Below are 15,549 nucleotides of genomic sequence, written 5' to 3'. Positions count from 1 at the left end.
GGGTCAGAAGCAGAGAGGTGAGGGGGTGTTGAGGGACAAAGATGGAGAAACCGGGAGAGGCCTCGTTCCAGAGAGTCTAGTACTTTACATAATGAATTTGGACCTCACATGGTGAGCACTGGGGTGTGACTGCACAGCCACAGCCCGGTCTGAGCCACGGTGTCTCAGGATCGCTGTGTTGGCAGGTGACGCAAAGTCAGAAGGTGGTCAGCACAAGAGGCAAGGTCAGCGGGGAGGCCGTGCGGCGGCTCTGTGGCACGTGGCAAAGAGAAGACAGATTTAGGAGCTGCTGAGGAGGAGTCCACTGAGTTTAATAGCCATCCTGATTGAGATTTAGGCTGGCCACAGAAATCCTGCCTGGACACCGAGGTGAGAGGGAAGCAGACTGATCTGTGGAATCCCGGCTTGGTGACCGGGTTCATGGTGATGCTAATCCAACGAGACTAAGGCTCCGTGGGGGCAGGGCCCCGCCCTCTGATTCGACACCGAGGGGATCTCCTGGTCAGGGACCTGCACAGAGCAGGTGCAGGAGGTCATGAAAGAAAGTGGCATGCCCCTCCCGAGTGCCACTCTCCACGTTCTGTCCCTTGCTGGTCCCTTGGGAACAACATGCTGAGGAGGATGGGCCACAAGACAGAAAGAGCTGGATGCCTGAATTGCCACCTGGAGAACCCCCCTGGCCAGGAACACCCACAGCCGTCTGTGTGGGAGGTGGGAATAAACTCCTACAGTGTTAAGCCTGATATCTGAGGGTTTATCTAGTTCATCAACATAGATGTCTTAACTGCTGTAGATGCAAACTTGGGGGACAGCAAGTACCTGTGTAACATGTAGACTTTGGCAGTTAATTTTTCTCCAGCTACGCACTCCAGCCAGTGCTTTCACTGATGGAGACAATGTGGCCAGAGTGGTGATAGGAGAACACAGTTAGAAGGAGTCTGCAGATTAAGGACCGAAGGCAATCCGGAAGAGAGCCGTGCAAAGGCAGGTCACAGGGGCGGTCATGGTGCTGAGAAGGGATGTGTATGTGCCACCCCCACCCTCGCCGCACTCCTGCCCCTCCCCGGCTGGGCCACATCACCTGGTAGTCACTGAGGCACTAGGCAGAATCCAAGGCTGGAAAGAACATTTCACAAGTACCGTGGCTTGGTTAGCATTCCCACAAATCATGCCCCTCCCGCTACCCGTGAACACGACCTTATTTGGAAACAGGGTCGTGGCAGATGTAACTAGTTAAGGTGCAGCCACACTGGGGCTGGGCTGGCCCCTAATCCTGCATGACTGGTGTCCTTGTAAGAACAGAAGACAGACAGAGACATAAAAGGAGCCCATGTGAAGACAGAGGAAGAGACTGGAGCCATGCATCCACCGGCCAAGGACGCTGAAGACGGTCAGGAGCACCGGAAGCTGGAAAAAGCAAGGAAGGATCCTCTCTCACAGGTTTTAGAAGGAGCACGACCCTACCCACACCTTGGTTTTGGACACCGTGCCTCGGAACTGGGAGAGAACAGTGTCCTGTTGTTTTAAGCCCCTCCAGTCCCACCCCGGAGCGGGGCGCCCAGAGGATAGGACTCCTACACTGGTGGAGACCAGCCCACTGCCCCTCGGAAAACGAGAACAGTGGCCACCCTGCTGCCAGCTCACGCCAGGCCTCTGGCTGGGAGAGGCACCCTGGCCATGGGAAAGAGGCCTCGGGGACCAGCACTCAGGCTGCCCTGTCCACTGAGGCCACCGTCACAGCAGGCCCCTGCTCCCAGCAGGCCGTCCAGAGTTCACAGACTTTCCCAGTCATGAATTTCTTCATAGGTCCAGCGGACAAGGCCCAAGGCACAGCATGCCTAATCGGGGCCTAACCCAATGCGTAGAATAAACTGGAACACTTCAGCTCCCGACCAGATCTGAACTGCGAAAGGGAACAGAGAGCGTCCTTTTAGACCAGCAGTTGCCAGTCGAACGGCCACTCGGCAAACACCCTCGGCCCTCCTCACCCCTGGGTCCCAGGTCTCTGTGGTTCCCTGTGACCTCTGACCTTTGACCTATTTGTTCAGCCCACCGCACTGACTCTTCTCAAGCTTTAGGCTCCAGAGTCAGGTGCAACCACAGGTCCCAATCTAAAACGACTGCGGAAAAGGCCTTTCCACGCCGACGCACGGGTCTAGACACATATTTAAACGTACACAGATTTGTGTCCATTTTCAATATGGGACTAACTGAGCAGAACACGTGGACTCTCCCCTAAACCGGTTTGAACTCCTTGAGGGCTCTGTGCAGCCTCTGGCCTCCAGAGCCAAGCGCCGTGCCTGACGCAATGTGCGCTTCCCCAGTGTTTGCCAAATGGAAATTAACGGTCACGTCATCTGAAGGCACTGTTCATCTGATCACTTCATTAATTGGCTTGAAAGACATAAATTGCTTCTGAGGGCAGAGCCCCAGCGGGCTCCCCGGGGACCTGTCTGAACCCCGCCTAGAGGGCATTCTCTCTGATGCGTGGACGGAAGGGCTTCCGCTTCCCGCTCCGAACGGAGAAGTCACCCGCTCCGCTGCTCACCAGACACGCACCACGTCTCCTGCTCCGAGGATGAGGACGCTCCCCGCACCACCTGGTTCTGCAAATCTCTGCAGTCGAGACCCATTTAGGCTGAGGAGTGCTCCGTTAATCACAGCGCTCTGCTCTGTTCCCCAGTGATCGTCGGCAATAATCGTCATTACCATCCCGCGCGGCGGGTCTCACCTGCAGCCTGCAATCATCCTGAGGACACGTGGCTCCAAACCATATGTTTCTGGTTCAGTTGTGCTGACGGAGCCGGGCATCAGCTGGTGGTGGAGAACCCACCAGGAGTAAGGGTGTCGTCTTGCCTCTGCTCTGAGAGCTCAGATGGCCGATTTCAACCCATTTCACATCCCTCCTGCCTTTGGATTCAAGACAACTGTGCCAGTTAGGGCTTGCTACACCACCAGCGAGCCCCACAACTCGGTGGCTAAGAACGATTTGTTATTTTTTATAATGTGAGCTGGCCGGGTGGCCCCTCTGCTGGCCTTACGTGGCCCCCTCAGATGGCTGGCCCCCTCAGATGACTGGTCCCCTGAAGGGCCGGCTGGGCGCCATCACCCTCACGTCGGGTGGCTGGTTGTGGCTGGTGGCTCCTCCACGTGGTGGCTCAGTGTCCAGCAGACCAGGCCGGCTTTCTTACTAGGGGTCTCAGGCCAGCAAGCCCTCTTAGGCACGGCCCCAACGCTGCGATAGGTCACTTCCACGGTATTTAACTGGTCAAAGGAGGCCACAATGCAGCCAAGGATCTAAGGGGCGGGGGGGGGGGGGGGGGAACTAGACCCTACTTCTCAATGGGGAGATTGGCCAGGTGATACCACGACAAGGCACACACACCCGAATGGAAGGGATGTGTGGCCACATTTTGTGATCTACCACAGGAATAAATGTGGCTCAGGGTCATTTCTCCGGTTTCTCAATTTCATTCATCCTTCACTGAACCCTTACCATGGGCAAAGTGGGCAGGCATCTGCGTGGACATGTGGGCACGAATAAGCCTACGCTCCATCCCTCGAAAGCTTATGGGGAAGTTGGGAGCGACTGAGAGGTCCGTTTCAGGAGCAGGGTCACAGCTCAGTCTCAGGGCTACGTGGGCACTGAGAACTGTCTGGCGGGGCAGAGCACTCCCGGGGAAGATGCCACTGTGCTACATTGCAGCGTAGACCTGGATCCATACTGGAGAAGGGGCACCGGAGAAGGGCGGGGAGTGGCGGCAGCAGGCGGAGAAGACTGACCACCTGCTCTGCACCGGGTTCTGCAGAGTGACACAGGAGTCACCACGAGGGCAGGGAGGGTTGAAGATGCACAGGCGCATCGCCACAGCTCAGCACAGACCCTGGCGGTGGTCTCAGAGCACCGCCACGACGAAGGGGTGCACAGAGGAGGAAGCAGCTTGTGGAGAATGAAAATCCCCTCCACCGAGGCCCCACCCGGGGCCAGCTTGCCCCGTGGCCAAACCTCTTTCTCCTCACTCTGCAGATCGGACTATCCCCCCACCCTCCTTAAAGATGTGGCCCAGATGGGTGCCCGACCCCTCATGGTGGCCCTGGGTCCTTCTAACCTCAGCAACCCACACAAGGTGGACCCTCAAGCAAGCTCCCGGATTGATGTGTCGGGAGGAGGGTTCTGGGGGGGACAGCTTCCATGTCCCGCTGGTCCCCATGCCCTGCTATTCTCTTTCCAGGGCAGTTCACTGTCTGCTCTGCCTTTTCTACCTGTATTTCTGCTGCTGGCCTCAACTGTCACCCTTCATTGGTGCCCGTGCAGCCGCCTCCCTGCTCATCTTGGGGTCTGCAGCACCACTACCCGCCCTCACTCCTGCGCGTCTGGTGATGGTGTTTTCCTAAAGAAGAAAATCAAATCGTGCAGCGCCTTCCCGTTGTCAGAAGAACGAACGGCGTCCTGCTTGCGGGTAACAGGTAAACACTCGGTAAATAATTGTTACACGTGCACATTAATAACCAGATGAGGGAAGGGACTTTTAAGCATGTGAGCCTCGTAGACACTGATGACTGGCTTGCCTTCCTTCTGGAACTCGGGTGTTTGTGGCATTCAGAGAGGCTCACCCCAAGAGGCAGTCCAGAAACAGGGTGAGTGGCTTCCAGAAGGTGGAAATGGCATGACCCATGTGGGGAGCAGCAGAGACTGGAGGAGAAAGGCCCAGACGTGGGAGGTGAGCAGCCTTTGGGGCACCCGAACACAGTTATTACACCATCAAAAACGCCGCCTGTGAACTGCTTCTCAGCGTGTGCCTTGTAAGTAAGAGGTCCTTTTTGTTCTTTCTCCAGTCCTTGTAGGTCTGTCTCCGCTCACGGGGCCTGAAGCCAAGCTCAGGTGCAGAGGGTCTACTGTGAGTGATGGGCAAGCCCGGATGGGAGGCAGCAGAAGCAGGTCCCCGGACCCTGGGGTTGCATGGGGTGGGGTGGCAAGTCTCGGGCCGCGCGGACCCAGCCAGGAGGCAGACGACCCGGGGGGGCTGCTGGGGTGTGCAGACCGCCACAGGTGCACAAACGGGCCTGGTCTGACTTCTGAAAGGCTCTCAAGTCTGTGGCAGCAACAGGACAGGAGAAGAAAGGCATGTGTGCCCCCCGCGGGCTGGCTATAGTCCTAGGACAGAAGCCCAGATCCCTGCCTCGGACAGGCAGGCCATGGTGGCTGCACCACGCTCCAGCCTGCCAGGGTGACAGTCCCACAGGGGCTCATGTTCTGCACGGACGCATGTCCTACAAGGGTGCATGTCTGCACGGGCACCTGTCTACACAGGTGCGAGGCCATTTTTTTTTTTTTCTTTTAGGGAATTCGTCTCTGACGTAAACCAAAAGTCTCTCCCTTCAAAATATTTCGTTAAGGAAGAGGAGAGGAAAACCAGAGGGCGAAGCACAAAACTGGAAGAAGATTCTCACTGTAGGCGGGATGATGGGCTCATGTGAGGATTAAATGAGATGTGATAAAGTGTTCAGACCAGCTCCCAGCAAGTGGTCACTGTGCCACACACACCAGCTCCTACCTCTAGTACCGTGTTATTAATACTAATACTAAAAAGAAGGCGTCTAGGCCGCCAAGCCACATAAACAGGGAGAAACGGGCCGGGACAGTGAGCTCAGTCTAACGTGTCCCCTGAGGACAGGCTGTGCGGAGCCTCCTGCTGAGCCCGAGAGTCTCGTCAGCTCTAGGTGGTCTGTGAAGGGAAAGCAAGAATGTGCCCACGTTCAGCTCGGACTTGCAGCCGAGTGACGGGGGCCCCCCGCGCCACCACCGCCCCCGTGAACCGTGCGCACTGGCGGGACCGTGGCTGGTATAAGCGGGTAAGTGGAGGCCCCTGCCCTGTATGCCCCCGGTGGGCTTGGCAGCGGGGCTTCGCGCGCCAGGCGCCTGACACCGTGAACCTCAGGGCCCAGGACAGATGCTCAGGGAAACCGCCCAGCTCCGACAGGCCCTGGTCTCCAGCAGGGACAGCGAGGCAAGCCCCAGCCTGGCAGACTGCCAGCGGCCCGTCCTGCTTTCCTATCTCTGCCAAGGCAGACACACACTGAGTGTCCCAAAGCAGGCCAGATCTGCGCTCCCAAGTTGCGCGGCTGCCACGGGATGGGCTTGGCTAGCTCCTCGGAGACCTGGGGGCTCCCCTTCCAGGTGTGCTTGGGTTGTGGGCAGAATCCAGGTCCTTGGGGTCTGGGCGGGGGGATGTTCTCCGCTCCGCAGGCCCCCACTTCTCTGGCTCCCGACCTCCATCATCTTCAACCCGGTGACAGCGGGTCCGGCGCTTCCCGCCTCCCGCCCCCGCACCCTCCTCACCCCCTCTCGACAGCTGGCTTAAGGGTTTCTGTCAACAGAGTGAGTCCCGCAGGGAATCCAGGTATCAGACCCATAGCCTCCGTCTCATCTGCAAAGTCCCTGATGCACACGACACATTCCATTCACAGGTTCCAGGCGTGAGGGGAGACTTCTTGGGGGACCCTCTGGCTACAGTGCTGGCTCGTGGAGGAAACAAAGATCTGCCTCCGAGAAGGTGAACTGGGGCTCCTTCTGTGAAGCCACTGGGGCGGTGAAGACATCTTGCATGGTGTCATCCACAGTCCCAGGAGCCAGGGGCCACAGCTAGCAGATGGCTGCAGTCTCTGGAGTGAACCAGGGCAGCTCGACTCTGTGCTCAGGCCACACACCCCTGCATGGGCGGGGGCTCGGTCAGGCGAGCAGCCTTCCTGAACATGGCCCATTTCTGTGCAGAGCAGAGCTCGGGAGCGTCCTAGCCAACAAGAAAATCTTCGACCCGGAAGCCCTCTGGTCCACCCAGCCTCAAAGTGGGCCAGACGCCCAGCCTGCCACGCGCTCCTAGGAGCCGGTGACGTGCCGCACTGTGCAAAGTGCTTCGGGGAGACTTGCTGATTTAGGAAAATAATGAACATGGTGCCCCTGGCTCAAAGTAAACGCTCACATCCACCTTCCTCAAACACCGCCTTGTACGTGGTTAGGAGGCTTTGAACTATCAAGGACGAGCCCCAGCTCTAAACCAGGAGATGAACGTGTCCTCCGGGTGCGTCCGGGACATGCAGACTGAGACGCTACGTCCGCTTTGAGAAAGGATTATACCTCCTGTGATACAGACGCTATTTGCTTCAAACACGCCGTTCACGGTGCGGTGAGGACTTCCGCTCGCCCATCCTTCCTCCTTTCCCCTAAAACACCCGTGTGGCTCCTCCCCCTCTCACTGCCCCTTCAACGTAAGCCCACGTTCCACACAGGAATGCCAGAATAACTATGTCAGTAAATGCAGAAATATAAAACACAGAAACGGATTCCAAGGACACACCCCGTGCCCGGCTGTCTCCACGAAACATCTTTCTGAAAGCTACTTGATGATACCAAGCATGTCAAGGAGTTGAAATCTACAACTTTTAGATTCTGCTTCATGTACACATATAATGTAAATTTACACGTAATCATGTAAGGTAAATGCAAACATGTAGTACCGGGGTCTAATAGTCCAAAGCATCACGTTACAAATCAGGAAGACGCGCAAATCGCCTTCTGATGCCGCTGCAGGTGGGTCCGTGTCCACGAACAGGGTCCGGTGCCAGTCTCCGCATCTGTACGTGGGCCAGTGGGACCAAATAACAATGCATTTTGGAATGAAAGCATCGTGGTAGAAAAAGGGGAAAGGAGAAAAGCCCCGTGTTTAGGGGTGAATTTTCCATGCATGGGTTTGGAAAAGGGAAGGAGGGTGGCTTTTCCAGGGTCCGCGACTGTTTCTCTCAGTGTTTACGTGAGGGACCGATCAGCACTCCTCAGGCCAGAAGGGCTCCGGCAGCTGGAAGCCTGCCCGGCCCCGGGGAACAGAAAACACAACCACAGTCCCGGGGCGGCCAGGAAGAACAGCGAGAATACGGATCTCCCGGACTCCCTTCTTGTTCCACGTGAGCCTGGTAGAGCGGTTCTGGGGGGGAGTCTGTAAAACTACACTAACAGGAAGCAAAGGCGGAAATCTTTTCAAGGTGGAGATCAAAGACCTGGTAATGTGAGGTGTGCACTGTGCAAAACTAAGGACAGTTCCTGGAAGGGTTTGCTCTGTGTTCTCAACCCACGGGGCCATATAGGCTGTGTGAAAACCAGAAGGAAAACAGGGTGAAGACAGAGACTACCGTGAAAGGGACGCAGGTAAGAGTTAGAAGGGTACAAGCTGGGGGATAAGAAAGGGTCACAAACAGACAGAAAGGAAAACACAGAATTTGAATCTCCAGGACAGCAAGAGAGTGGCTAATCGCCACGCAGAAAACTCAGCTGAGGATGTGGAAAACAAATTTGAGATTCTTTCCTGAATGCAAGTTGAAGATAGAACACATTTTTTAAGCAGAGAGAGGGAGAACATTGTGCCTACGAAGTTTCAACAAAGGAAAGAATAGCAACAAAGAATTGAAATTTCGTGGAGGTTTTTGCTAAAATAAAGCAAAGAGACACATTCCTGCACAGGGGCCAGTGAGTTAAATTTCAGGCACAGGGAAAACAATCCCATAAACTTTCAGTATCGATGGTAAAAACACATACAAGTAAAGGAAGTGACAGCTGTCCCCAGGCACGGTCACCGTGGCAGTGTATCCCAAGGACAGTGTGGCAATGACCCCCAAGTTCCGAGGGTGCATGGCCGGGACTCAGAACGCTAAGGCCATGCCAGGCAACTACATGCACAAAGAGCAGCAAGACCATAAGCGCAGAAGAAGAATCTAGAAGCAAGACCACCATCTCAACCTCTCTGAGCAAAGTATCTAAACTGAAGGGAACCCAAAGGATGCGGACACAGACCCCAACACACAGACTTCCTGATAGAAACATAGGATTAAATCTATACAACTGTAATTAGGATTCCAAAATCAGACAAAAATCAAACTATTCCTAGAAAACAAAGTATTATAAATTATTATCTTCATGATCATTTCTATCTCCTTTAAAATCCCTGATTATATATACACGCACACATATATATATATAAATTTTAACTTGAGAGACAGAGAGAGAGAGAGAGAGAGCACGAGTGGGGAGAGGCAGAGAGAGAGGGAGAGAGAGAAACCCAACCAGCCTCTGTTCTCAGTGTGGAGCCTGACACGGGGCTCAACCCCACGACCCTGGGATCATCAGCTGAGCCGAAATTAAGAGTCAGACGCTCAACTGACTGAGCCACCCAGGGGCTCCCCACATTATATTTTTAAGTGTTCAGAAATTATTTCAGAGGAGGGGGGGGAAGATCCCTCCTAATCTTACAGAGCTGAGCGTTCATTTTTGACACTAATAATCAGAGAACTCAGAATCAGCCGAACTCAGACACAGTTAGGGTAGCCACTAAAGAAACTAAAAATCCAAGCTTATATTTTCCAAACCACAAGAGGTAAAGACATTTAATTTATTTAGAGATAGAGAAAAGTAAATGTCGAGGAACGGTAAGAGACGCCTGAAATCTCAGAGGTCGCGTGGGAGTCAACAGGGAGCTAACACCTGTATGTTGTACATGGGGGAGGGACCCAGCCGTTGGTGCCTCACACGGGCCAGAGCTGGGTGCCTCTCTCCTTCCCGCTGTGTACCGCTGTCTGGGAATTGCAAGAATTAGGCAAAAAAGGCAACACTATCGCCATTTTCATGCGGTAAGATTTCCCCGTCCACCTTGCTCTCAAAAAAATAATTTTCCGAATAACATGAACCACATGGATGGCCAGTAGAAAAACAAATATACGAAAATTAGTACAATTCCACATGTCGACAATAATGAAACACAGTTCAGCATAAAATACGTACAGCATAAAAAAGACACTGAAATAAATACGAAAAACATCCCTTCATCAAGCAAATATTCACTGAGGGAGCGGATATAAATACAACAAGAAGCATATAATATTCCTCGATCGAAAAGCCATTACACATATTATAAAGATGTCGATTCACTCGTTAGGATTATTTATTTAATGAATTGAATGAAGTTCCAATCAAAAGTCTAACAACACAGTTTTACAAACTTGACTAAGTTATATACGGAAGGATAAAGGGTAAAGAACATACAGGTCATTAAAAAGTTATGAAGGCGTGTTCCACATGAAAACATCCTGTATCAGACCACACCAACTGATTAGTGTGCAACCGCCAGAACGCGAGGTGAACAGTTCCAGATACGGACAGAGAAGCAGAAGGAGAACGAACTATGTCATGTTCTTCAGTGCAATAATGAAAGGACATATGAAATGGGTGGAGAAAGACTGAACTGCAAAGTAAACTCTGCTGGAATAAGTGTTTAACTATTAACAATAAATAAATCAGTTTTGACACTTGCGTTCACTCTATGCATCTAAAAATGAACTGCAGAAGGATGACAGCACAAGAAAACCAGCAAAGAACTAGAGGAAAAAGTTATATACATAAATATGTGGTGTGAAAACAGATTTTGTAAACACGACGTTAAAGTAGGAACACTGAAGTGCTGATGGATTTGGTAACTGAAAACTTTCATGGCCTTTTACTGTTAAAAAATATACAAGGTCGAATGATAAACTGGGACAATATTTACAACACATCCAATACCCAAAAGGCTTCTGGAGTCCTCAATACGTAAAGAGCACTTATAAATCAATAGGAAAACAAAAACAAAAACACCTTCACAGAAGAATGAGCTACAAAGAGGCGATTCAGAAAGGCAGCCCAGCAGACAGTCAGTCACCATATGAAAGACGTTGAGCCTCAGTCATGGCCACAGGAATATGACTTAGATGTAAATGTCATCTTCATAATAGTCACGATGGCAAAGATTTTTTTAAAAATCACAATACTCAAGTTGTCAAGTATAGATGGGAATCCTACCTTACAGACGGGATGTCCATTTACGGGAAATTTCTGCAGTGTAGATTTCCAATGTATCCCAGGTGCCTTGTGAATGTTTACTTCCTCCTGAATCAGCAATTCCATTCCATGATTTTCTCCCCTATGGAAAGAGTAAAAAGCAAATACTAAGATTTTTGTTGAACCAGGGTATAAATTGTAATTTTCCATATGTAACACAGGGAGCAGAATGGTTTAAAATAAATCAACTCAAAATAAATAATTATGCATTTATATAGGAGACAACTGTACATTTTCACAAGTCTTCTTACACAAGCACTTAATGATGTGGGAAAAGTCTCATGATGTAATAATGTTAAGTGAAATATGCAGGATATAAAATGTCATACCCATTTTGATCTCTTCTATTTTTCTAAATGTAATTTTCCTAGCATCAGTGGCATTTTTTTCCCTACAGAATAATCAGATTCCACGTAATTTTTTAAAAAAACAAACTATGTGCAATCCTCTCCAAATAATGCATATGGGCCGAGGACCCAGCGTGTCAAAGCATTACTTAGGCTGAGAATCTGAACACAAAGGGTCAGGTTGGAAGCTCTCTCCTCTGAGTGTGGCTTCAGGGTGTAGCGCTGGTGCCCTGGGCTCCCCGGCCTGGTCTCTCCACCCACTGAAACAGCCAGGTCACCGAGCATTCACTTGTTGCAGAGGGACATCTGTGCTCATTTGTGGCAAAGTGGCCCTCGTTCCATGGAAGTCACCGCGGGATGTGAGTGCTGGGGCCGAGTTACGGAAAGAACGCTCTGGACACGAGGGAGACAGCAAACGACAGAAGGAGGGCGAGTCGGGCGTGAAGCAGGCGGCGAGGCTGGCGTCACCTTGGCCCCAGCTCCTCTGTGCCCAGAAACACCTGGCGAGCTGCTCTGTTCACACTGGGTGGCTGGCGTTAGGCCTTCCTTTGCCCGGTCCCCGAGGAAGGGGCACGGAGGGACTTCCCCCTCCTCGGGGGGAGCGCCAGACATACCTGCTGGGCGGCGGCTGGGAGCAGTGTGCTCGACCCACGTGTTTGCCTCACCCTTGGGGCAAAAGTTCACAATTTCCACATCTACTGGTTTCATAATTTGAGAGTAATTTCCCTCTCACAGTCTTCCATCCCATTTAAAGATGTCCGACTTGGGCTTCCTCCTGTGTGAACGGTATTTCGATCCTTCACTGCTGTTCCATAGAAATAAGGCATCGCCCCTTAGATGTAAACGTTTGGAGCTCGTATTCGTGCCACCCATGGAGATACTTGTAACGTTTGTGGTTTTGTTGCTGAATAACAGATTACACCGTACACTCCTGTAATCCTATAATCGATGCGTACTTACTCCACGACGTAACTTTCCCCTCTGGCCTGAAAAAGAATACACGTTACTTCCGCCACTTTTTAGGAAGTTTGCATGTCGCTGTGCCACGTCGGGGATGAGCGGGGGTGGCCGTGGACTCTGTTGTCCCTGCCTAAGTCACACAGTGCTGGCTCTCTGTTCGCACGCCGGGGCCTTACCCGCTCCAGCCACTGTCGCTTCTGTGCCATCCGGCGGAGTGCTGCCTCGGCTGTTGTAACACAAGGTCAAGCGCGACCAGGTGCCGTATCTTCTTCTTCCCTCCCTGCGGCATTTGGCAGTGGTGGCTTTTGCTTACGGCCTTTGCCGGGCACAGGGGAGGCCCGAGACCCGCGCCCCAGGAGCACACGGGGTGAGGAATTCCCGGTCTCCCTCTGACCCCCATTCCTGGCAGAACTTGTGTCCTCTGTGGGGATGAGGACAAGGGCGGCCCTTTCACTCACCTCCGTTTCTAACTCCCTCTGGACACAACGCTGAGCCCCCACAGCCCTATCAGAGCTCATCCCGTGGGCCTGTCACCACACAGACACCTGTCAGGCCTGCTCTGACAGTCAGGCCTGCTCTGGACCCCCTCCCACCCTCCAGGAGCCTCCCTTCCAGGGGGCACTCGCTATCGGTCCCTAATGCTTGCTCTGAAGCCTCACCGGGGCCTTGGTCTCGGGACCCCACCCCACACTCCTGACCTCGGGGTCAGCGAAGCCTGCCTCTGCACTCGCCCCAACCCTTCTCACTCTCAAAAGGGTCTCTTTCCTAATTATCACGGACAAGTGGGCTCACGGCAGCACGCAGAAAGTAATGTGTCACCACTTGGATCTCGCTCAGTCGTAGGCCCAGCAGATTTTCCCCGGAAGGAGACGTCCACTTGTGACGGAGTGGGGCTGCTGGAGGCTGAGGGTCCAGGGCGCATACACCTGCTTGGGGGGATTCAGCTGGAACAGGCCATGGGCCAAGAGCGATGGCAGACAGCCGACAGGCAGCCACAGGACTGGGGACCCCCCACAGACAGCAGTGGGAGTCGGGGGGTCACGTCTCGTTACGGCTGCTCCGTAGTGAAGCCAGTGAAGTTTCATCTTCCACCTGCCTCCTGCACAGCCTTTCATGGACCCGGAAGGCCCTAGAATTTCACATCAATACTTCATGATCACCCTCCTTAACAGAGCTGGGTGGAAGCTTCAGGCCTCCCTCAAAGTGGACCCACCACCAGAGACCCAACAAACAACTGGATAAACACACATTAGGGTCGAGGCAGAACATGTGTGCCACCCGATACCAACGTCCCCGCCCAGCAGCAAGGCCAGTGCATATCGACACCCTTCAACAGGCCCGAGAGCACCCTGCTGTCGCTCAGCATTGAGAAAGACTTAGAGGGGATGAGCGGCATTTAAAGACGTTTACAGGGTCTATCATTTGTGGCTGTAACTCTCGTTTCTCACGGATGCACAGGCAGTGACGTCTTGGAGCCAGACTGGAGCGTGGGCACTGCCTCCACAGCACGTCCTCTCTCCACACAGGGACGTTAAGCTGTCTGAGTGAGCAAAGTAAGTCATGCTTACCCCACCCTGGCGTTACAGAGTGCAGGCAAAGGTCCTGGGAGGCACGTCTCCACTCTCACCTGGTGGGCAAAGATGGAACAGTCCCCAGGATGGACCGAGGGGTCAAGAGCAAGCCACGAGCCCTGGTCCCAGGTTACAGCGTCGCGTCAGCCCAGCTGCAACATTACTCGTTGTTCATTTACTTTCTCTCGCATCCCTCTCCCTATTCTCAAGAGGCAGAAAAAGGGCCTGTGACGGCAGTGCCCCAAATTTGCGCTTCATACTTAATTTCCAGCAAAGTTCTAGGCGGGTGGGACCCGGGCCACATGGCCAAGAGGCGAGAAGATGGGCAGCAGACACAGCCTGCGGTGGGCACCCAGGAGGCCACGCGGGGGCCAGAGCGGCCAACCGCAGAGATGCGCGGGAGAAGCGTCTCCACAAATTGAGACGCACGTTTCTTCTCGTGTCTCTGGATGAGGACCCTCGTGTTACCACGTGGGGATTTGCCTGGCGGATTTTATGCCCAAGAGGTTACAGCTCTGCCTTTTGAACTCTTGCTCTGTATTGGGCACTTTGTTAAGCTCCTAATATTTTATCATTTCATCCTTGTAACAACCAACAGGAACAAGTCCTTTGCTATAAATGAGGGTGCTGAGTTTTGGAGAGGCTAGCAAACTGCTCAGTGTAAGTTAGCAGGACCAGAAGTTCTGCCAGACGCCAGAGGCCTGGGCTCCTGACCACCACACGTATCAACACCAGAAACACACACCACGTGCGGGATGCTGCAGGAACCCTGAATTAGGAGGAGGAGGAGGCACATGATCTAAACTCACAAGCCAATTAATGGCCAAGCACATATGTCAAGGCCTGGACGTAACCATCCGTCCCAATGCAAGCTGGCTGGTCTATCTGCAGAGACAACACAATTCTGCACTGAGGCAGGATGGCTGCCCCCTTTCCTGGACCCCAGGGCCTGGGCGTTATCTCCACGTGTACACTCCCCGGACCTTCCAAACCAGGCTCTGCTTGGCTGCGGTCTGCATGTGCCGGGCATGCGCCGGGGCCTGCCATCAGGTTCAACCTCAGCCTGGGCTGCTGCCTCTTTCTTGCTACCGCACTTCACTGTGGATCTCACCCTGTCCACAAGTTACATTTTTCTTAGTATTGCTTTTTTGTTCAGAAATAAATTCATTGTTATAATGTGAAATACAAAAAAAAAAAAAAAGAGAGAGAGAGAGAGACAGAGAGAGGACTAAAAAACACTTGTGATCCAATCGTCCCACACATAAAACACAAGCATTTTCGGCTCTTTCTTCCAGTATTTTTCTGTGTATGCATGTGTTTCACACAGTGGAGACCATGCATCCTGCTTTATCACTGGACATTTGTCACCAGTAGTTCCCATGTCACTAAAAAGCATCACTTTCAATGGCTCTGTAATATTCCATACCCAGAAAATACTATGAGTTAGTTGGCCATTCCCCAATGGATACACGTGCATATCATCTTTCCCAACTACACACTCGCTACTACCCTGGAGGGTACGTCCTCCTGCACAGACGTGTTAGTTTCCATTTCACATCCCTTCTTTGAGACTGATTTCTGGAAATGGAGATCGTGGGTTCAAGATGCTGGCATTCTTTAGAAGGTTGATAAATACTACCAAGTTGGTTTAGAGTAACAAAGACTATTTTTCAACTCAACCAACCAGCCAGCATTTATCTTTAAAAATATTTGCTTTAAATAATTTTTAAAAGTGGGGCACCTGGGTGGCTCA

General features: G+C 52.6%; 1 long non-coding RNA gene across 1 annotated transcript in view; it reads right to left on the bottom strand.

The window, feature by feature from the left end:
• Positions 1-15,549, bottom strand: part of LOC123384983 — a 396,740-nt gene that overhangs the window by 137,145 nt on the left and 244,046 nt on the right. Inside the window, exon 2 of the long non-coding RNA XR_006596865.1 lies at positions 10,880-11,000. This is a non-coding gene — a long non-coding RNA (uncharacterized LOC123384983). The remainder of the gene's footprint in view (positions 1-10,879; positions 11,001-15,549) is intronic.

Source organism: Felis catus, chromosome A1 (genome assembly GCF_018350175.1).
Source record: "Felis catus isolate Fca126 chromosome A1, F.catus_Fca126_mat1.0, whole genome shotgun sequence".
In the NCBI taxonomy this organism is placed as follows: Eukaryota; Metazoa; Chordata; class Mammalia; order Carnivora; family Felidae; genus Felis; species Felis catus.
Note: the sequence above shows the minus strand (reverse complement) of the source record. Positions and strands in the feature narration are given on the sequence as shown.